This window comes from Ochlerotatus camptorhynchus, unplaced genomic scaffold (genome assembly GCF_037179485.1).
Source record: "Ochlerotatus camptorhynchus isolate MF236.1 unplaced genomic scaffold, CSIRO-AGI_Acam_v1.1 ptg000324l, whole genome shotgun sequence".
Lineage (NCBI taxonomy): Eukaryota > Metazoa > Arthropoda > Insecta > Diptera > Culicidae > Ochlerotatus > Ochlerotatus camptorhynchus.
This window is the reverse complement of record NW_027040812.1, coordinates 4,804,484-4,827,050: the sequence shown is the minus strand read 5'-3', so window position 1 is coordinate 4,827,050 and position 22,567 is coordinate 4,804,484. Positions and strand designations below refer to the sequence as shown.

At 37.3% G+C, this 22,567-nt stretch overlaps 1 protein-coding gene and 1 long non-coding RNA gene across 2 annotated transcripts in view; one reads left to right on the top strand and one right to left on the bottom strand.

Moving 5' to 3' along the window:
* mwh (multiple wing hairs) overlaps positions 1-22,567 on the bottom strand; it is a 357,850-nt gene that overhangs the window by 246,301 nt on the left and 88,982 nt on the right. The window lies entirely within an intron of this gene.
* LOC135708040 (uncharacterized) lies at positions 15,429-15,809 on the top strand. The gene is made up of 2 exons (XR_010518278.1): positions 15,429-15,480; positions 15,526-15,809. It is a non-coding gene; the product is annotated as an uncharacterized LOC135708040 (long non-coding RNA).

The window sequence follows — 22,567 nt, the reverse complement described above, 5'->3', positions numbered from 1 at the left end:
ACAAATATTACAAAATTATTTGCAGTAACAATCATTGGAATAGGTACACAATCGCACGTAATAAATATTCACAAACGATAAAGAAAACTAGTAGTGAATATGTTCAGAGGCAGATTGATCAGTATCAAAACAACAGCAAAGAATTAAGGAACATTTTGAAATCTTTATTGAAACCTAGTAACAGCAAACTGCGGTCCATAACTTTCAATGGCACATAAGAACAATCAGAACAAGTAATTGCATCATAGTTGTTAAAAGTCATTTAGTTAATAATCAATCGTAACTAACGAAATAAAACAGCCCTTTAAAAGTTGTTGTAGATTTGAATGTTTTCATTTAATTAGATTAGATGAAGTTAGAATTATTAGCTTTTCATTGAGAAAATCGGCTGGAGTAGATAATGTTAATGCTAGAGTTATTCATTATTGGTTTCATGTCATTGGCCACATCTTTCTGGAATCTTAATGCATCATTTCAGACTGGACATGTGCCACAAAATTGGAAAGAATCCTTAGTGGTTAGTATTCAAAATGTTGCTGAAACGATTAAAGCTGAAGAGTTTCGTGCCATCAATATGTTGCACACATTGGAGATAATTTTACAACTTGTTGTTAAATGCCAGCTGTTGGAGTATGTTGATAGTAATAGTTTGTTGATACCAGAATAATCGGAAAATCGGGAAGGTCATTCTTGGGAAACTGCGTTGAATTTGATATCAGCGAAGTGGAAATATAACTTAATATAAAAATATGAATGTTGCTGTTTTCTAGGATCTTAAACGCGCTTTAAAACAATTTCTTGGCCCCTATTGTTAACATATACCAAGCACTTTGGAATTACGAGTACTGCATATACATGGTTGAAGTGTAAGCAATTGAGATTGAATATAAGTAAAACTAATTTTATGGTAATTTCACGGAATCGAGTAAATGAGAACGTATCAGTTGTTATCGACGATGAGACTATTGATCGCGTTCGGGAGATTAAATATCTTGGCGTGATTATTGATGAATGGAATTCTATGTCGATTGTAAAACGATTTCACTATTACCTGTAAAATACAGCTGTACATATCAGTCATCTCTGCTTATATATCCTCATCGTGTGCTATTTTCGTAATGCTATCGACAGGTGGACTGTTTGTATAGAAAATTTATCGGCTTTCAGTCTTTTAGGGAGTAAAACGATGTTTTTTTTTCTCTATTCCTAACGTTTCAATGGTATATTCCATCTTTTTCAGGGGATCTGCAAAGAATTGTTCCGTGTCGGAAGATCTTTTGTGGACGACCATATTGTGACGCTCCGCATCATCCTGGAGCAGGTCAATGAATTCCAAGAGTCCCTTTATTTGGTATTCATTGACTACGAAAAAGCTTTCGACCGTCTCAATTACGAGAATCTGTGGGGCACCCTGAGACGCAAGGGAGTCCCGGATAAAATCGTCAACCACATCGAAGCGCAGTATGATGCTTTCACGTGCAGAGTTCTGCAAAACGGAGCCTTGTCTGACCCTATCCGGGTAGTCGCTGGTGTGAGACAAGGATGTATACTATCACCGCTACTGTTTCTCATCGTAATCGACGAGATCATGGTAGGTGCAATTGACCGTGTACCGAACCGTGGGCTGCTTTGGCAGCCTATCACCATTGAGCATCTCAACGACTTCGATTTGCTAGCTACTTCGACTACTAGCACAACGGTGCTCTGATATGCAGAGTAAGCTCAATGACCTAGCCGAACGCTCCTCTGCGGCGGGTCTCACCATCAACGTCAACAAGACCAAATCGTTGGATATTCAACACGGGCAACCCTTCCAACTTTACGGTAGTGGGGCAAGCAGTGGAGAAGGTCGAAAGTTTCCAATATCTTGGCAGCCAAATAGCGTTGGACGGCGGGACCAAGAGCGACATAGGTGCACGAATCAAGAAGGATAGGGCTGCCTTTGCGAGATTACGAAACGTATGGAGATCCAACCAGATAAGTCAACGCACCAAAATCCGAATTTTCAACTCGAACGTGAAATCTGTGTTGTTATACGCCAGCGAGACGTGGTGTGTATCAGCGGAGAACACACAAAAGCTGCAGGTCTTTATCAACCGATGCCTGCGGTATATAATTATTGCCTGGTGGCCTCACAACTGGATCTTGAATGCCGAACTCCATCGTCGATGTCATCAGAAGCCGATAGCAACAGAAATTCGAGAGCGAAAGTGGAGGTGGGTCGGCCACACACTTCGACGGGGCAGAAACGAAATCAGCAAGCAAGAGTTGGATTGGAATCCGGCAGGACATCGCAGCAGAGGCAGACCCAGGGGCTCATGGCGGCGGAGCCTCAATAAGGAAATTAAGCAAGTCGATAGGAATCTGACCTGGGCCCAGGTCAAGGCAAAAGCGAGCAGCCGCCCAGGATGGAAGTCTTTAACGTTGGCCCTTTGCACCGCTGGTGGTGCACAGGACCCTTAAGTAAGTAAGTTAAGACGTTTCACAATTTACAAATTTGGTAACTTACAGAAAATAATGTTAGTTTCTGTGAAACGTCTTAAGCTATGTAACAATTCTTTGTAGATCCCTTAAAAAAGATGGAATATATCATTGAAATGTTGGGCGTAGAAGAAAATCATCGCTTTATTAGCTAACAAACTAAAAGCCGAAATTGTTTTTTTTTTACAAATATATTCTTATCTAGTCCAGTCCTCATTTGCGAGGCGGTGACAAGTGGCAGTTTGTTTAGCGGAGACTGACATAATCCTATCGATCGATGATTTTAATCTTCCTAATCTGCGATGGCATCTTGACGAGGACATTAATGACTTTATTCCTTCAAACGGCTTGACTGATTCTGAGAGAAACTTTACAGAAGCTATGTTTTCTAATGGCTTGAGACAGATTAATAACATTTTCAACACGAACGATAGACTCTTTGACCTGGTGTTCACCAATCTCCCGGAGCATCTTGACCTGATTGCCGCACCTGCATCGCTGTTAACTGTTGATAATCATCACACACCAATCATCTTACTACTTGAGGAGAGTGTTGTACCATCCGTACTTGACGATCGCTTTGTAACAAGCTTCGTAAGCTGCGCGACAGGTTTTTCCAAACGAAAAATGAGTCCGATAAAGCTATACTCGTTGAGCCTGAGTTGGAGTACAAAGCCACCCTTTATACAACACACGAAAACTATTTGTGTAGGATACAGACAACCGTCAAGGAAAATCCTTCGCGCTTTTGGGATTTCATTAAGAAGCGGCATCCCTGGATCGGTCAACTTCGAAGGAACCACTTCTCGCTTATGCTCGGAGACAGCTTATTTCTTTGAGATCGTATTTAGTAAAGCATCACCCGTTCAACGTCAAGCAGGCTTCGAGCAGATTCCTTCTCATAACATACCGTATGCGTGATAATGTTTGCACCATCGTACAAATAAGGTTCCCGTTTCACCTGTGCATACAACGCCTTGGTTTTCTTTGCATGCACGTAACCTATAGCTCATACCGTAGTAGGCTGTGTATAAAAGAAAATGATTTACTTAGTTTGACAGTTGCACCATGACGAAGTGGCAGCGTATTTGTCCCACGCGCAAATGTCGCAAAAAGACATTTCAATCGCCGTGGGACTGCCCTGGTGGACCGTCAAAAGGGTTTTAGGCCGAGAAAAGAAAGAACAACTATCCGCGAAGGTGGCCACAGGTCGTCCGAGGTCAGCTCGGGTTCCGAGGGTTATCGTTGCTATCAAAAGTAAGATTCGGGTGAATCCAGTGCGTTCAATAAGGAAAATGGCAAAGAATACGGGATCAGTGGCTTTACGGCACGGAAGATCGTAAAGGAAGATTGCGGGGCGAAGTCGAAGACACGAAAAAAAAAACTTTTATGATTACCAACCGCATCCGGGAGCTACGAGTCGAACGATGCAAGAAAATCTTGAACTTCGTTAAGCGAAAAAAATCGGTAATCCTGTTCACCGACGTGAGCATGTTTACCGTCGATCCCGTATCAAATTCCAGAACTTACCGGTATATTAGTTCTCTTCCGGTAAAAGACGTGGCCGACGAGCACAAGAACGTGTATCTGACCAAGCACCCTGCTAGCGTTATGGTGTTTGGATTGGTGGCTTCCAATGGAAAAAAAAAATGGACCCGGTGTTCATTCCAGAAGGCGACAAGGTGAACACGGAGGTCTACATCGGGATTTTAAGTAAGAATGTTCTTCCGTGGATCGAAGAACAGTACAGTCCGAAGCCGAATGTTGTATTTCAACAAGATGGGGCTCCGTGCCGCACCTCAAACCGCACTCAGAAGTGGTTGCAGGAACAGCTTCTGTTCTGGGCGAAGGTTGTGTGACCGCCATCCAGCCCCGATCTTAATCCGCTGGATTACTAAATATGGCACGTCATGAAGGCCAAGGCCTGTTCTAAACGCCACCCGAGTACAGCAAGCCTCAGACAAAAAACGATGACCCGTACCTGGAGAGAAATGGATCCAGACTACATTATTAGAACCTGCCGTGCATTCCGGAAGCGTGTGGAGGCCGTAATTTTTTTAATAAATAAAAAACTCGAAAACGAAATTTTTGAGATTTTTTATAATTTTGACATTGCTCAATGGTGCAAACATTATCACGCATACGGTAAATCAACAATGCATCCAGTTTTCTCCAGACGATGTTCAGAAAGCCCTCGAAAATCTCGATTCAACGAAAGGACCCGGAACGGACAGCCTGCCTCCTATGTTGTTGAAAAACTGTGCCGCTACACTTACGTCGCCCATCGCTGCTATTTTCAACCGATCGCTTCAAGACAGAACGTTCATAAATGCATGGAAAACGGAATCCATCGTTTCTCCTGCTGACTGTGTTGCAGTACAAGAAGATATAAATCGTTTGCTAGTCTGGTGCGGTGACAACGGAATGCGAGTCAACAGCAAAAAATGCAAAGTGATATCCTTCACCCGCAGCAATAGCGTTACTCTTCATCCATACTGCATGGGACCGGATTCCCTAGAACGTGTAAACTCAATCTGGGATCTAGGCGTTACGATCGATTCCAGGTTAACGTTTTGCCAACACATAAGCATCGTAACTGCCAAAGCATACACTGTGCTTGGTTTCATTCGTCGCCATGCTTTTGGTTTCACCGACGTTTATTGCCTCAAGACAATATTCTGCTCGCTGATTCGTTGTATCTTAGAATATGCTTCCCCAGTGTGGTCTCCATTTTACACTACGCATATTATTACGATTGAACGGATTCAGAAAAGTTTCATGAGGTTTGCTTTACGTCAGCTCCCATGGAATGATCCAGTCATTCTTCCCAGTTATCCAGACTGATGCATGCTGATTGGTTGGGAATCTCTCTCAGCAAGGCGTATCAAATTGCAACGACTGTTCATCTTCGACCTAATCACCGGCAATGTGGACTGTCCCGAATTCCTGGAACGGATTCCATGGAACATTCCTCCTCGCAGATTTCGTAACTCCCCATTACTGGCAATTCCATTTCACAGAACTAACATTGGATTCAATATCTGTTTTAATTCATGTTTGCGTTCATTTAATGATGTTTGTAATGAGTTTGATTTTACCATGTGCTAAAATGTGTTTAGCAATAGAATAAGATGTTTAGATTAAACAGGTTTTAGTTTTAAGTAATCGGACGGACGGTGTGCAATAAATAAATAAAATAAATTAATTAATTTTATTTTTGTCCAATGAAACACAATTATCGAGATTACAGCGCTTGCAGGATAAACTAATACGTTTGATTTTGAAATGTAATAGATTCACTTCCTCAACATAGATGCTGGATGCTCTAAAATGGTTGTTGGTGAAGTAGAGAATAGTATATTTGACTATGGTGTTCATTTATAAAGTAGTTAAGGGTTTTCTTCCTCGATACTTGTGAGATTGAATTGAAAATGAAAAAGTCACTTTCTAGATATAATAGTAGAAACACGGATGAAATAAGAACACCTATGCTTGACCACCTTGACCTATGCTTCACAAAATTCATTGTACTGTAAAGGAATAAATGTTTTCAATTCGACATATCAAACGCAACACTTACATACATACATACATACATACATACATACATACTTGAGAGATTATTGTAGCACTGCAAAAATTATTTTGTTCGCCACGATGGTGTTGATTAATTTTTCATATCTGATTTATTATCACTTGTCAGACATGGAAAATCATTTACATTCATTTCATGCATTGATTTACATTCATTTGTCTCTAACTTTTTTTATCAACAGCATTCCGCAAAATGATGTATAGAGCTTTAGTAGGTTTTGTTATTAACTACAACTTTCACTCATGTTTCAAATCTATATCTCTTATGCATCACGAATTAGAGCGGGCAGAACTTGTTACTGTTTTTTAGTGAATGTAAAATACATTCACTGAAAACAGTAGTGGCTTCTGTTTGCTCTGGTTCGTCATGCATAAGAGATACGGATTTGAAATGCTGACAAAACTTGTAGCTAATAACAAAACCTACAAAAGCTCCATACATCATTTTGCGGAATTCTATTGATGAAACAAGTTAGGGGCAAATGAATGTAAATGAATGCACGGAATGAATGCAAATGATTTTCCATGCCTGTCACTAGTTAATTAAAAAAAAGTCATTGTGAGTATTTACTCTACAAAAGTTTAAGCCTTGTACGCGTATTACGGATATAGAGGACTGAATTTAACATTTGATAAAAAAAAATGAACTTTGAAGCTTTTTTGGAAGATGCTTTGAATCAGTAGTATGTTTTTGGTCGAATTTCGCGGAATTGTGAGCATTCCTGACATTGCTAAAAATTATGATGGCATCACATTCCGGGGTTGCTAGTGTAAAAGGATTGTTTGTTGATAATTCATGAACTCTTGATCGCTGCTTGTGAATATTTGAGATGGAAGAAAGGGTGACCAAGAAGGTGAACGCCTAAGCTATTCACATTTATATCACTGTGGTTTATATGCGCTGTTATGCATTTATGGGTAGTACATTGATTATACTATTACTGGAGAACTCTGATCAAGGTGTTCTATTTCAAATGATGCAAATAATTATTTTTTCCAAAACAAACCAGCCTCAATAAACTTAACAAACTTATAAGTATTACTGTGAACGGGCGACGGGGTTACTTGACCAGTAATATCTTTGGTGGGCCCAGAAATGCTACGTCTTTAATCCATAATCCCTTACACTCTTTTGCAGAAAAATAAAATAACTACGGACGTACACTGCTATTGACAAAATGCCGATAATTATTTTCCGAAAAGTTCAACATCGACAGCACCGCACCTCGATGGCAGCCATCCAGAAATGTAACCAGTACTAAATCATTTATTCACGAAACTGCATCAAAAAGGAGGCATAAATTTTAGAGTTACATGCATTCATCATTTCTCTATCTCATCCAACTAAGCAACCAACCATTGGGAATCGTGAGAATCTGAGAATCATTTAACCATCGCCAGCGGGAAGGAAACCCACACGAGACTGCCGATGGCTACGATAACATTTCTAATTTTTTGCCACTGAATTCGATTAAAGCCTCCATAATTATTTAGCACCAATCAAGGAGAAGGTGGAAATACGAACGAAAACCAAAACAAAAACATTGGCTGATCGTTTTCCGAGCTCCCTTAATTGGTATCCGTTCCATAATTGCTCTCCCTCCGACGTGTGAACTTTGACTAATTGTTTTTTTTTTCGAGCTCATCTTTCGGAAAACTATGAAGTTTGCCACCGTTTGATAGACATCATGCGAGACGTGAGTACAGAAGGTAGAGCCCTGTACGATTGTTATCGCATGTTAGTTGTTCGACAGTCCCCTCCCTCACACACGCGAAGTCGATTCGTGCATTGGTGTTCGCGTGGCTGCGAATGATGGTGTGAATGTGATGCAAAGATATTCGTGGCTAGCGGCAATTAAGAAAAAAATGTCAAGTCTCGTAAAATTGTTTTCACTCTTTTTTTCGTTTACTAGGAACACTTTAGGAAATGGTGGATATATCACATTAGATGGTGCAACATAAAAGTAATGCTCGTACGGGAGCTTTTCCCACTAATGTGCCATAATAATATTTTAACTTTGCATCTTAATCGAGAGATTCCCACTAAAAAATCGACAGTCATTCAGAACATCGCTTAAAATTTACCTAAGGGGCTGTTCATAAACTACGTAGACCGTTTAGGGGGGGGGGGGGTTGACAATTATCCACGGTCCATACAAATTTAAAAACATTTGTATGGACAATTGTCTACGCAGGAGGAGGGGGGGGGGTCAAGAATCCCAAAAAAAAACACTGTCTACGTAGTTTATGAACAGGCCCTAATGTGCTATTTGAAGAATCAATCATGCTTTGATCATTTTTGTGGAACTTTTCGTTAACCTAGTCCATACTTGGCATGCACAGTTGTACACACCAACTGCTCATTTGTTAATACATTTTCACACAGTTGTTGAAATTTGTTTTTTTTAAAGTAATTGATAGATTAGGATCATAGCTTACTATAGATATGCAAAAAGTAAAAACATTTGAATCAATTTCTCACTTCATTTTTACAACGCAAAAACAAATACGGTTTATTACTAGAATTAAAATCTACTTTGTTTTATGTATCTATAAAAAGCTTAAACTCTATTCTATCTACTAGGGTTAACTACCCCATTTCCGGCCTATTAAGCACAACCCGCACTTAGTCTTTCTTAATCTAGCGCAGTTTAGCACCAAACGGAATGTTATTATTACTGATGGCTTCCAAATTTATTTACCTTTCCGTATGTACCGTAAGATTTGATAAAGAGAAACCAATCGTTGATATATTGTCAAAAGTCTAACACTGCTTCTTGACGCCAAATTCGGCCTACGGATTCTTAACTCAGCGTAACGCATTGAAACGCCATTGAAACGCCAATGAATTCACTTCGGCCTATCGGATGAAGATAAAAATTGATTCGGTCGGAGCGCTTCTTTTGTTTTTGGGAATAATGGGTGCAAACCTTCATACCACGCGTTCTCATTGACTTTGTTCGGTAGATTTTGAACTAAAGTATCGTACCAAATGCATAATTGACTTGTTAACTCTGAAATCATAGATTTATTTGAAGTTTTCTGCTCGATATGCCCAAAATAGGCGATTAGGCCGAGGTAGTTCTCTACCCTACTTCAAAAAGAATCATGTTTGCCAAGCATGACCTAGTCAATAAACGTTGGTGGATGCGGTGGATTTGATTCCTAGGAGAAATTTACCTAATTTTCTGGGTATAAAGTATCACTGCCTTAGTCAAACAATACGAATTCAAAATGATAAAGCATTGATAGCTCTTCATTAAAACCTGACGTGGAAGTGGTCAAAAGAGTTGAAGGGCAGATGTAAAGTTCTAAATGCAATGTGATAGACAAGAAAAATATCATATGATTTGAAATCACCCCACGGAAAATTCAAAATTAGTAAAACTGTAATGATGATGACCATGCAGAAATACATGAGGAAGATATTGGCGCATAAATAAAATGGTTAAACAAAAATGTCCTAAATCCCAAAACATCACTTATTAGCTATGGCCTATTGAATATTCTATTGCCCCATTCCAGGATACTTGATACGCAGATTTTTGGCCCGTAGTTTTTCTTTTTTGTTTAAAACTTAAAATAAACGTCATAGTATGGAGAAGATGAACTAGCCCACATCAGTCCGCATCGTGCTCTCTTGCCGTGCGGATCTATTTGCTTTTTGCTTAAGGAAGTGTTACTACTACCTAAAGCTACAACAAATTTAAACAGCACTTTTCAGTGCTCAACCTGTAAAAATTTTCTACCTTGTTCAACTCCTCTTATTCCTCTTCGATCCTTGTTTGGACCCTACCCGAGGTAATCCTTCTTGGATATCGATTTGGAAAATTCCTCTTCGATCCTTCAGATTCTTATAGTAATCTGCTTGGAAGTCGATTTGGATAAAAAATTTACTGCCGCCATGGCGCCTAAACGCAAAAGAAAGGGGCAAACTCTTGACCCCCCTTCTGAAGAAATTAATTTGAGTAATCAATTTGATTTGCTCACGGATGATGAGAATGATCCATCATCCAAGAAAAATTCTAGTAAACTTTCCCGGCTTAATGCCAAGAAGGAAAAGATTCCCCCTATTGTGATAACCACTACCGATTTCCATGCTCTTCGCATGGAACTTTTGAATTTCGTGAAAGTTAAGTTTTCACTACAAATTGGACGTCGGGGTGAATGCCGTGTATTGGCTGAAACCTTGGACGGATTTAAATGTCTTCTCAAGTATCTTACTGAGAAGAAGCACAAATTTTTTACTTACGACACCAAAACTGAACGTGTGTTCAAGGTTGTCATGAAAGGACTGCCCAGTGGTGAATCCCTGGATCAGATCAAAGATGAACTGGCAAAATTACTTGGAGTTGTGCCACTCCAAGTAATCAAAATGAAAATGAAATCCCGTCCTGGTGATTCGCGTAACGGGATTTCTAATGATTTTTATTTAGTTCACTTCAAGTCTAGTGAACTAAACAACCTTAAGGCCTTAGAAAAAGCTAGCCTTATGCTCCATGTCCGAGTGAAGTGGGAACACTTCAGGAAGACTGGAGGAAATTTCCAAAACCTCACTCAGTGCCGTAAGTGCCAGGGATGGGGTCACGGAACTAAAAATTGCTACATGCCAGCTAAATGCATGAATTGTGGTGATTCCTCTCACGCAAAGGACGACTGTCCTGTGAAGGAAGATCCTAAGAAATTTAAATGTTCAAATTGTGGTGAAAACCACAAATCCAATTTTTGGGAATGTAAGACTCGCAAAGCGATCCTACAATCTCGTTCTAACCGACAGGTAGGAAACGCTCCACGTTTCCGACCAGGTACAAATTCCTCTGCTGTTAGCAACGGTCAGCGAGGAACAAATTCTACATTCGTACCCGTAGGTACAAATATCACCCCTGCTTCAAATGTTTCATCTGTACCTACTCCCCTCGCTGCTAACAATGTTCAGCTAATGGAGCTACCTATGCTGCTATTGCAGCGGGTAGAAATCAAAATACTAACCAACTTTCTAACGGAAATTTTGACAATTTTGACTTAGGAAGCATTACTGCCCCTAAAATGGAATTTTTACAGAATTCATTAATTGACATGATTTCTGATATGCTTAAACTCCATGTTTGATGCTATTCAAACTGGAGTAAAATTTGCTAATAATATTGTCATGACTTTAAAATTCAGTAATAGATTTTAAAGCATTAAACATTTTAAATTGGAATGCTCGATCTCTTAAAGATAATGAAGACGAGCTATTTAATTTTTTGAGAGTTCATAACGTGCATATTGCCGTTATAACTGAAACGTTCCTTAAACCTGACCATAAGGTTAAAAAGGACGCAAATTACTTGATTTATAGAAATGATCGTCTTGATGGACCCTGTGGTGGCGTTGCCATCATTATTCATAGACGAATCAAACATAAAATTCTTTCTTCATTTGAAACCAAAGTTTTTGAAACTTTGGGGGTTTCTGTTGAAACAAAATTTGGACAACTTACGTTTATAGCTGCCTATTTGCCATTCCAATGCGTAGGCCAGCAAAAGAATTTTCTCAAGGGTGACCTCCAGAAACTTACCCGTCATAGGTCTAAATTCTTCATTATTGGTGATTTTAATGCAAAACACCGCTCATGGAATAATGCTCAAAGCAATTCCAATGGTAATATTCTGTTTGATGATTGTTCTGCAGGTTATTACACTATTCAATATCCAAACAGCCCAACATGCTTTTCTTCTGCAAGAAATCCCTCAACTATTGATTTGGTCTTAACTGATTCATGTCATCTTTGTAGCCAATTGGTTACCCATGCTGACTTCGGTTCTGATCACCTTCCAGTAACTTTTGAAATATCCCAGAAATAATTTCTAATCCCAACAGCTTTACTTTCAATTACCATAGGGCTGATTGGGAGCAATATCGAACATTTATGGAATATAACTTCGATCCAAACATTCCTTTGCAAACCAAAGATGAAATTAATTATGCTCTTGAATCTCTGACTACTTCTATAGTTGCAGCAAGAGCTGCCTCAGTACCAAAATGCGAGGTTAAATTCGATTCAATTATAATAGACGATGATCTTCAGCTCTTGATCCGTCTTAAAAATGTCCGTAGGAGACAATTTCAAAGAACACGCGATCCTGTCATGAAAGTTATCTGGCGGGATTTGCAAAAACAAATTAAAAAGCGATTCTCTGCCCTGAGGAACAAAACTTTTGAAAATAATGTTTCTAAATTAGACCCGAGTTCCAAACCCTTTTGGAAACTCACAAAAATTTTGAAAAAACCTCAAAAGCCTATTCCAGCGCTTAAAGAAGGTGGTAAAATTTTGATCACAAATTTGGAAAAAGCTCAGAAACTTGCTAAGCAATTCGAGAGTTCCCATAATTTCAGTTTGGGTCTTACTAGTCCTATTGAGAATCAGGTTGCTCGGGATTATCTGAATATTTTCTCTCGGGAAAATATTTTTGATGATTGCTGGGGGACTGATTTGGACGAAGTAAGGTCTATAACTAAAAAGTTTCAAAATATGAAAGCTCCAGGTGATGATGGAATTTTCTATATCCTCATCAAAAAACTCCCAGAGAGTACCTTGTCTTTCCTGGTAAAATTATTTAACAGATGTTTCCATTTGGCATACTTTCCTGATAAATGGAAAAATGCAAAAGTTGTTCCAATTTTGAAGCCGGATAAAAATCCAGCTGAAGCTTCTAGCTACCGCCCAATAAGCTTGCTTTCTTCAATAAGTAAACTTTTTGAAAAGATAATTTTGAATAGAATGATGCTTCACATCAATACGAACTCAATTTTTGCAGATGAGCAGTTTGGATTTCGCCATGGGCATTCAACTACTCATCAACTCTTGAGAGTTACCAATTTAATTCGTTCAAACAAATCTGAAGGCCACTCAACTGGAGTTGCTCTTCTAGACATAGAAAAAGCATTCGACAGTGTTTGGCATGAAGGTTTGATTGCTAAATTGAAAAAGTTTAATTTTCCACTTTACATTATGAAATTAGTTCAAAATTATTTAACTGACAGAACTCTGCAGGTAAATTATCAAAATTCCAAATCTAATCGACTACCTGTTAGAGCAGGAGTTCCTCAGGGTAGCATTCTTGGGCCTATATTGTATAACATTTTCACTTCGGACCTCCCTGATTTGCCTCAGGGTTGCCACAAATCTTTGTTCGCTGATGACACAGGCATTTCCGCTAAAGGAAGAAGTCTTCGTGTTATTTGCAGCAGACTTCAGAAAAGTTTAGATATTTTCTCTTCTTATTTACAAAAATGGAAGATTTCTCCCAACGCTTCCAAAACTCAACTTATAATATTTCCACATAAGCCCAGGGCTTCCTTTTTGAAACCTAGTAGTAGTCACATAGTCACTATGAACGGAGTTCCAATTTCCTGGTCAAACCAAGTGAAATATCTTGGATTAATACTTGACCAAAAATTAACTTTTAAAGATCACATTGAGGGAATTCAAGCCAAATGTAACAAATATATAAAATGTTTGTATCCTCTTATAAACAGGAAATCCAAACTTTGCCTGACGAATAAACTTCTAATATTTAAACAAGTTTTTAGACCGGCCATGCTTTACGCTGTGCCAATATGGTCTAGTTGTTGCACTACCAGGAAAAAAGCACTTCAAAGGATTCAGAACAAAATTCTGAAGATGATTTTGAAGTTGCCTCCCTGGTACAGTACTACCGAAGTACATAGAATTTCGAATGTTGAGACTTTAGCACAAATGTCCAACAAAATAATTAATAATTTCCGGCAAAAATCGTTACAATCCTCAATTGCAACGATTAATTCCCTTTATACTTAGATAAGATTTAGTTTTAGTTATTTAGTTTTAAGCTATCAATTGTTATACTGACATGCAGGTTTAAAAAACCTGTTTAAAATACTGAATTGCCAAGACAGGAACAATGTAAAAACACTTAGATATATATCATAACAATTAAGGCTGGTAAGTTACTGTAGTAACTGGAGCACCTAGGTTAAAAATGAAATGTAATTTATTTTGAATTTGGAACAAATAAAGAGTTAAAAAAAAAAAAAAAAAAAAAAAAACTAGCCCACAGCTGAAAGTCTCGATAATAAAGAAAAACTAAACTTAGCTTCACAATGTTATGCGCACGCAGGAATGGACCGCTGTTAAAGCATCGTTATTACTTTCAATACAGCAAAAAAAAGTTTATGCACCCCCTACCAATTTACATTTTTTTTGTTTTTCTGCTGAAAATCAGTTTAATTTTATGAGTGTTCCTTCATGATTTATCAAATAATGTTTATTTATCACATTGTCATTGAAAATACGGCGTTTATATCTTTTTATGAAATTTCATGTGATAAATTTTGAAAAAGGGTAAAAAATTACACAAAAAAAGTTTATCCACCCCCAAACGGATACTACGATTTAAGTGTGTTTTACAGAGTTTTTGTGTGTATTCTGCAACTTTCTCGAATGAAAACATTGTGTCTAACTGTCATTTTGTACTCTTGAAGTTTTCGTGCTCAAAATGTTAATTTCGTGTTCAAAATTGGAAGTTATTTTGGGCAAAATGCCCAAAAACGCACAAATTTGATTATTGAACATCACAAAACTGGCTAAAGCTACCGTGATATTGCCAATATTGTCCAGTTTCATAAAGATATGGTCGCTAGAATTGTGCAGATGTACAAAAAGCGTGGTTCTATCTCACCAGCTAAGCGATCGGGGCGTCCTTCAAAGACAACTGACTGAATTGACAGAGCTATCGTGAAGAAGGCGGAGCTGTACCGGGGACTATCAGCTCCGAAAATTGCGAAACAAATTGAAAGCGAGTTTCCCATTCAACTGACATCACAATCCGTACGGAATCGTCTTCATAAGAAAGGTCTTAAAGGCAGAGTAGCTCTTAAGAAGCTATGGTTGTCCGCAAAAAAATATCAAAAAAACATTGTAGTGGGCCCAGGACCACATTTCATGGACCAGTGATGACTGGAATAAGGTGAACTGGTCAGACGAGACGAAAGTAATGCTATTTGCACAGACAAACAGACGTAACTCTTCATTGTTTATCTTCGTTCACGCATTTAACGGTTGATTTGAATATCATCAGTTCCGCGAACTACTCGCCGCAGCGCTGGATTCGGATCACTTTGACGTTTCTATAAATTTTATAGAACTTATATGCTATATTGTTTGCGAGTTAGCGAGCAAGCTTGTTTTCCGCGAGAAACCCGAGATATGTCGTTACTGAGGTCCTATGTTTCGAGATACTATGTTTTCAACAAAAACTTTTTCAAAGAGTTACGTCTGTTTGTCTGTGCTATTTGGGTCTGATGGTATCACAAAAAACGGGTGGCAAACCGGTGAAAGTTTGAAAAAGGAGTGTTTGCGGCCTACATTCAAGCATGGCGGTGGTGAGTTAGTTTACCAACATTGACTTTGATTTGTTTTTTCTACAGGTAGAGTCATGGTGTGGGGATTTATGGCTACATCCGGCGTTGAAAAACCTAAGTTAATCGATGGAATCAAGACCAAGGAGGTTTATTTGGACATTTTGGACAGCGTCTGCACAAAAGCAAAAGTTCGAGCGCAGATATACGTTCCAACAAGACGGAGATCCGAAGCACACCTCAAAGCTGGTTTCGCAGTGGTTCAAGAAAAAGCGTACCAAGGTTATGGAGTGGCCTGCACAGTCTCCCGATCTTAATCCGATCGAGCATCTCTGGTCAATTTTGAAAATTAAAGTCCAGGAGCAAAAACCAACAAGCATCTAGAAATTGCGGCAGGTAATCTCAACTGAATGGGACAAAATCACCCCGGAAACAACTGCTAAGCTTGTTGAGTCGATGCCACGACGATGCCGAGCAGTTATTGATATAGTAGCAATTTAATTATCTTATGTTTTGTGGAAGCTGACATTTGTGCTTATAAAGTTTCACGCCAAGGTTTCCTTAGAGTATCACCTTAAGTCCAATTGAGTTTTCAGATAATTCAGCTTAAGGTGGATATATTAATTAATTGGTTTATTTATCTATTTGTTTGATATGATTTCTTCAGACATTAAGTCTTAAAATATATGATAGTTGAAGTTACGCAAGTTGAAGTAGGCTGTAGCCAGTGTTGCGTGCTCTCTACTATGTCATTTGACGTAAGATATTGGTCTAGCACTGAATTTCACTTCCGACACTGATATTCGTAGTAAGCATGGTATCAGGCGGTACGGCTATAAATATCACTAGGAAAAAGTTTAAAACCTTGCTTTTATCTCAATAAATCTATTTTTTTGTAAAACCGTTGGATTGTTTAAATATTACTGATGATTTTTCCACATATCAGTATTCGATTAGCTGGAGTATATAAGAAAAATGCGGTAGAACTTTGAATAACAGTGATCCCTTTATGATGTCAATGTCATTTACGAACTGACATTGAGGCAAATGATATTGGTATTCTAACTGTGTGAACTGATACTGACATCAGGTGGCTAGTAAAATTCAGGGTTTTGTAGGTATTGATATTGATAATTTGCAGCAGTCTTGGTCGGAAAACACGCTTACATACACGGCGAGATCATTTCTTTTAAATTTTGCAGCTATTGTGTTCACTAAAATGACATCAGGGCAATTCGACGAATACCTCAAGAACGAGTTTAGCAAGCCCGAAATCGTTTCACTGACATATGCTATCGATTTTATAATTGAATAATTACTTGTAGCAATTAGAGTTATGCAATGGAAAACCGTTGGTTTTGGCGAGCCGATGTATTTGGGCAACGCACCACTTCCCTATTGTTTTTTTTTTCCTTTATTTATCGTCGGTCTCTGTTCCGCAATCTAGTGCCAATCACCGACGGACATCGATTGCCATCCATTGACGGCAACCGAATGTGCAGGAAGGCAGCTTCCACACCTGCGTAGGATATCGCATCCATTCACAACACACATGCACCGGGACCAACGGCTTTACTTCCCTTCCGAAGAAAGACGTGACCAGAGATTTTTATGCCTCAGAAAAATCCCACCGATCTCGGCTGGGGATTGAACCCAGACCCATTGGGGTGTTAGAAAGCAGTCATGCTTACCACTACACCACCGGCGCCGGCTCACTTCCTTATTGTGTTGCTTTGTATTTCTAATCACCTGTTAAATATATCAGTTGATTCCCAGCCACTAGCAGGGTTTCCACAGATACAGATTAATCTAAATTTTATTGAATTTTTTGAAAATTTCTGGACCAAGAATCTGTATAGGGTAGGACGATTTTTCATAAATCAAAATTATTATAGGGGAAATGGATGTAATTTCGGCCTAAATGCCACTAATTTGAGCCCATACATAGATTCAGCAATCGACTAAATTTTCAATAGTGACCAAAACTATCCATTAGTACCGTCCCAATAACGCTTTCATCTAGATAAAAGGGATGAATAACAGATTTTTAGCGATGGGCCCAGTCTTAGATCTCTAGGCCAACATTAGAACCATGTCCCATGTATATTAAGTTTTCATTTGCCAGGAATTAGATTAGGGTGTAAATTAAATTATAGCGCATTTTGCACTGAAAATATTCAATCAGAATGTTTTTCGCTTTGCCCAGGGAAAATAAATATTAACTATTATAAATGCAACAAAATGTTGCATTATACAATATAATATCACAACATTTTTTTTTATGTTGGTACTTTGATGTACAATGCTTAATTTCAATTTCTTTATTGTTCTCATGTCCTAGTATAATGTTCAACGTTACCTAGTATAATGTTCACAAAAGTAGTGTTGATTTCTATGCAATAAGATGCACATAACGAGTATCATATATCATACAATATAACATTATCAATCATGTAAACTTATGAAACAATGAAATATTACAAATATTATATGTAACCGTATATCTCTGTTAGAAGAGTTCAGGGGCCACATTGCGCATCTCTAAAAGAAAGACTTTTTGTACGAACGCTTACATAAAAAAGTTTTTCGTTTCGAAATGCGCAATGTGGCCCTAGATTCGAACCCCTTCGGAAACGGTTGTGTTTTAAGTTTGCTCTCTGTTTTGTGCGTGCATTCGCTTTCGCAGAGCTGGCACTCTGACTCCCGGACGGTTAAACGTGTGTGATTGGTGGTTTTCTCGCTTTCTGGGAAGTTTTAAAATCGAGAAAGAAAACTTGATTCATCATGTTTACAAGCATCAGAGGAGATGTCGTTAACTGCGATGTTTATTTTATTCTTTGCTTTTCTGTGGAACAGAAATTTGAGGCTTCGCGTGTGCTAGTTTTTAATTTCAGTTTTGAATAGTTTTGTGTCCCGGGTGCGATAATTTGATTTGGAACGTTTTTTGCTGATGTTGCTTAGGTACCTGATGTGTTCTCGCTTCCCTTTGTTGCCGATGTGACTCGACCGCGCTGATCTATTGTTAAGTTTTTGCGATATGCATTGGTTTTGTGCACAGAGTGATGTTAATATTATATTAACAATATGATCCACTCATTCGCTTAGCTGGCGAACCAAATGTTTAGCGATGAAAGCACCTCTGTGGCCAAAAAGGCTACCAATGTATTTGTTTATCGTCACGAGGGGTAAACCAAATGAAAATTTGTTTAATATTTCAAATGGATGTAATTCAGCATATTATTTTATTTGATGACAACAGTGACATGTCAGACAAATTTTAAAGTAATATACACAATGTAATTAATGAAAATAATGTGACTCTTACTTTTGTAATAAGTGCTATATTTGCACCCCTCGATTGTAATTGAATGATTGTTGCTGACCTTTTTCAACGCTAGATGGTGCGTGAAGCAATATTTTGCGGGTTGCCATTGCAATATTTGGAAAAAAAATGAATGGATCACATTGTTAATATGATATATTTGGTAACTTGTTCCCTTAAATTGTTCAGGACACCCTGTCTTGCCTCAAAATTACCCTAGTACTTCAAACTAGTATTCACAACATAAAGGGAACCAGAACGGTGCATGAGATTTGATCAAATTTTTCGCAGTTCTACTAGTATAACACCCCCGGCTGGGTGAGGGATAGAGGATGACACACACACACAACCGTCTATATATGTTAGAAGTTTTTGCAAGTTGGTAGTTTCCGTGATAAGAAATGGATATTTACATCACCAGTTATACTTTTAGAAAATTATAAATATAATGTGAATGTAATATGAATGTAATGTGAATGTAATGTGAATGTAATGTGAATGTAATGTGAATGTAATGTGAATGTAATGTGAATGTAATGTGAATGTAATGTGAATGTAATGTGAATGTAATGTGAATGTAATGTGAATGTAATGTGAATGTAATGTGAATGTAATGTGAATGTAATGTGAATGTAATGTGAATGTAATGTGAATGTAATGTGAATGTAATGTGAATGTAATGTGAATGTAATGTGAATGTAATGTGAATGTAATGTGAATGTAATGTGAATGTAATGTGAATGTAATGTGAATGTAATGTGAATGTAATGTGAATGTAATGTGAATGTAATGTGAATGTAATGTTAATGTAATGTGAATGTAATGTGAATGTAATGTGAATGTAATGTGAATGTAATGTGAATGTAGTGTGAATGTAATGTGAATGTAATGTGAATGTAATGTGAATGTAATGTGAATGTAATGTGAATGTAATGTGAATGTAATGTGAATGTAATGTGAATGTAATGTGAATGTAAAGTGAATGTAAAGTGAATGTAATGTGAATGTAATATGAATGTAATGTGAATGTAATGTGAATGTAATGTGAATGTAATGTGAATGTAATGTGAATGTAATGTGAATGTAATGTGAATGTAATGTGAATGTAATGTGAATGTAATGTGAATGTAATGTGAATGTAATGTGAATGTAATGTGAATGTAATGTGAATGTAATGTGAATGTAATGTGAATGTAATGTGAATGTAATGTGATTGTAATGTGAATGTAATGTGATTGGTATGTGATTGGTATGTGAATGTGATGTGAATGTGATGTGAATGTGATGTGAATTTAATGTGAATCTAATGTGAATCTAATGTGAATGTTATGTGAATGTTATGTGAATTTTATGTATTCATTGTTGCCAAAAAGATGGTGACCGTTTGGTTAAAATAATAATTACATTCTTTGTTTTTTTTCTTTGAATAATATTGCATAAAAAAAGACATAAGATAAAATAATCAGTGTTTGCCTTAATAATATTCTATTTTTTCATGTTCAAATTATGACTTCAAATGAAATGTTGTTTCAATTTGGTTCTTGTCATTGTAAAGTCAATAGTTGCACAGTGCTTGTAAGTAGCCATCATTTGATTTAAAGGTCCAAATTTAGCATAATTTGTACGATGGTGTTTTGTAAAAAAATAATCCGATTGCGCAGTTGTCGATTTCTACTGAATCAATACGATGCGAAACTAATGTCGTTCGTTAGGCGAAAAGTCAATCTCTTTGTATACATTTTTCCAGGCATTTTTCAGTAATAAAACATTAATGGTTTGTAAATTATTGTCTAATTACAGAAGATTAGCATCTTGCATCGAAAAGTTAGAAAAATTCAACATTTATAGCATTTAAATAATTAAATAATTATCTAATTTGCAATGCGTATTATCCTATAAATTGGCAATATGTATGTGGTCTAAAGTGTAAAATATGGAACAATAAAATTTTGAAAACCAACATTTCCTTCACAAACACAGTCTCGTATGAAGTTTTAGGTAATCAACTGATACAGATTTTATATACAGAGTTTTACCTCGCTTTACAGTTATGCGGATTTTTTCGCAACAAAACCACAACTTAATTGTGGCAACCCATGATGCAAGAACAGTCGGTCGTCTTTTATTTACTAATTATACTAATCTACCTAGTGAATCATTAGTGAAAATACGGAGTGTGGTTAAACGGTAAAATTTATAAGTAAAATACTTCTTTATGTGACAACGCGACTAGAAAATATTAATTTTCCTGTAAATAAATATATTTCTGTTTAAATAGATCCTCAATTTAAAGTAATAACGAAATGCAGTTGGAAAGTAGTTGTGAAGAACGTCATTGTCTTGTATGTACCCTTCGAAAAAGACCTCAACGCAATGGAAACAAAAACTCTAAACCCATTTATTTCAGTACTGTGGTGGCGAATTTCCACTGGCAATCTAGCACCATTTATACAAACTTTCAACAAATTAAGAGCATTAGTACTACAGAAAAAATATAACTACAGCTAACAGTGATGTGTTTTCAATGTGTGACCCTTCAAGACGAATAAAAATAATTTTGATCGAAACATAATGCTATTTTTCAGACGGCGAATTCAGCAAGAAAGATGCATTTAGATTTTGAAATTGAAACATTAGAGAAAACGTGTCTTCTACATTTTTGTCTCAATTAATATTATCGATTTATTTTGAAAATCAAATGTTAAGGACTGTTGATCTTTTAAAACGAACATCAAAAATTGTCTTACCCTTTTTTTTCATTGTATCCGTATTGTTTATTCAGGATATGTATAGATTAGGATCGAATCAAAACAATACGTTGCTTAAATTAATGATAATTAATCGCATAACTTCAGAATGAACCATCAAAATAAGTATTCTCAGAGTTGGTTGGAAATGCTATCGAACATGAAGCTTTAGTGTGATAATATATTAGCTAAATAAAGGTCTGAAGAGCGTAAGTAGATAGTTCCGCTAGAGTACGGCAGTATGAAAATTGAAGTGCCATTAATGCGACATTACTAGTAAAACGCACACTTCTCTACCTAGCTCATACATGAATGAATGAGGAGACTTGAAGTATTTCATTACATGCAAAAAAAAGTGCGCATTTGGCTTGCTCATATACTGTCTGTGGCTATGGAATAGTTCTAGCGACGTTTCATCACTACCTACATAGTCATACAAATACAAATATGTAAAGTTGCAATTATGTAAAATTTCATGGAATTGTCACCTCACCGGTGAAACTCGCAGAATAAGGGGAGCATCAACACCATCATATCAACAATGTGGTACGTTGAACCCCTCATAGAATAGCAAATAGTTATGTTGAAAATAGCTTCAAGCCGAAAGATGAAGGATAAATTTAACAACTTGCATGCATCAAATCGGAAATTATGGTAGTGTTCAGGGATGCCAGCCGATTCAAGAAATTAATTTTCTAGCGTAGTTTTCTGTCCACATTGTTTTTCAATTTTATAAACTTCAAATGACCTACGTTAAACAACTTTTTGATTCCATTCGAAAGGCACGTTTAAAGTTCAACGTATAGCTGCGATTTTTCGCCACCAAATTGACTATTAGCTGAAACATAACGAGAGCGCAATTTGAACGCCATAGGCATTTTACCACCCCCATTATCCTACACAAATTCTTCACCACGTACATGAGCTTCAACGGATACACATTGGTCAGCTTGTCCAAATTGATTGCGATTGATCCATTGCGCAGGTCTAAAATGAATAAAGAATTAGTAAATTATATAAGCCAGAAAACCCAGAGTATAAT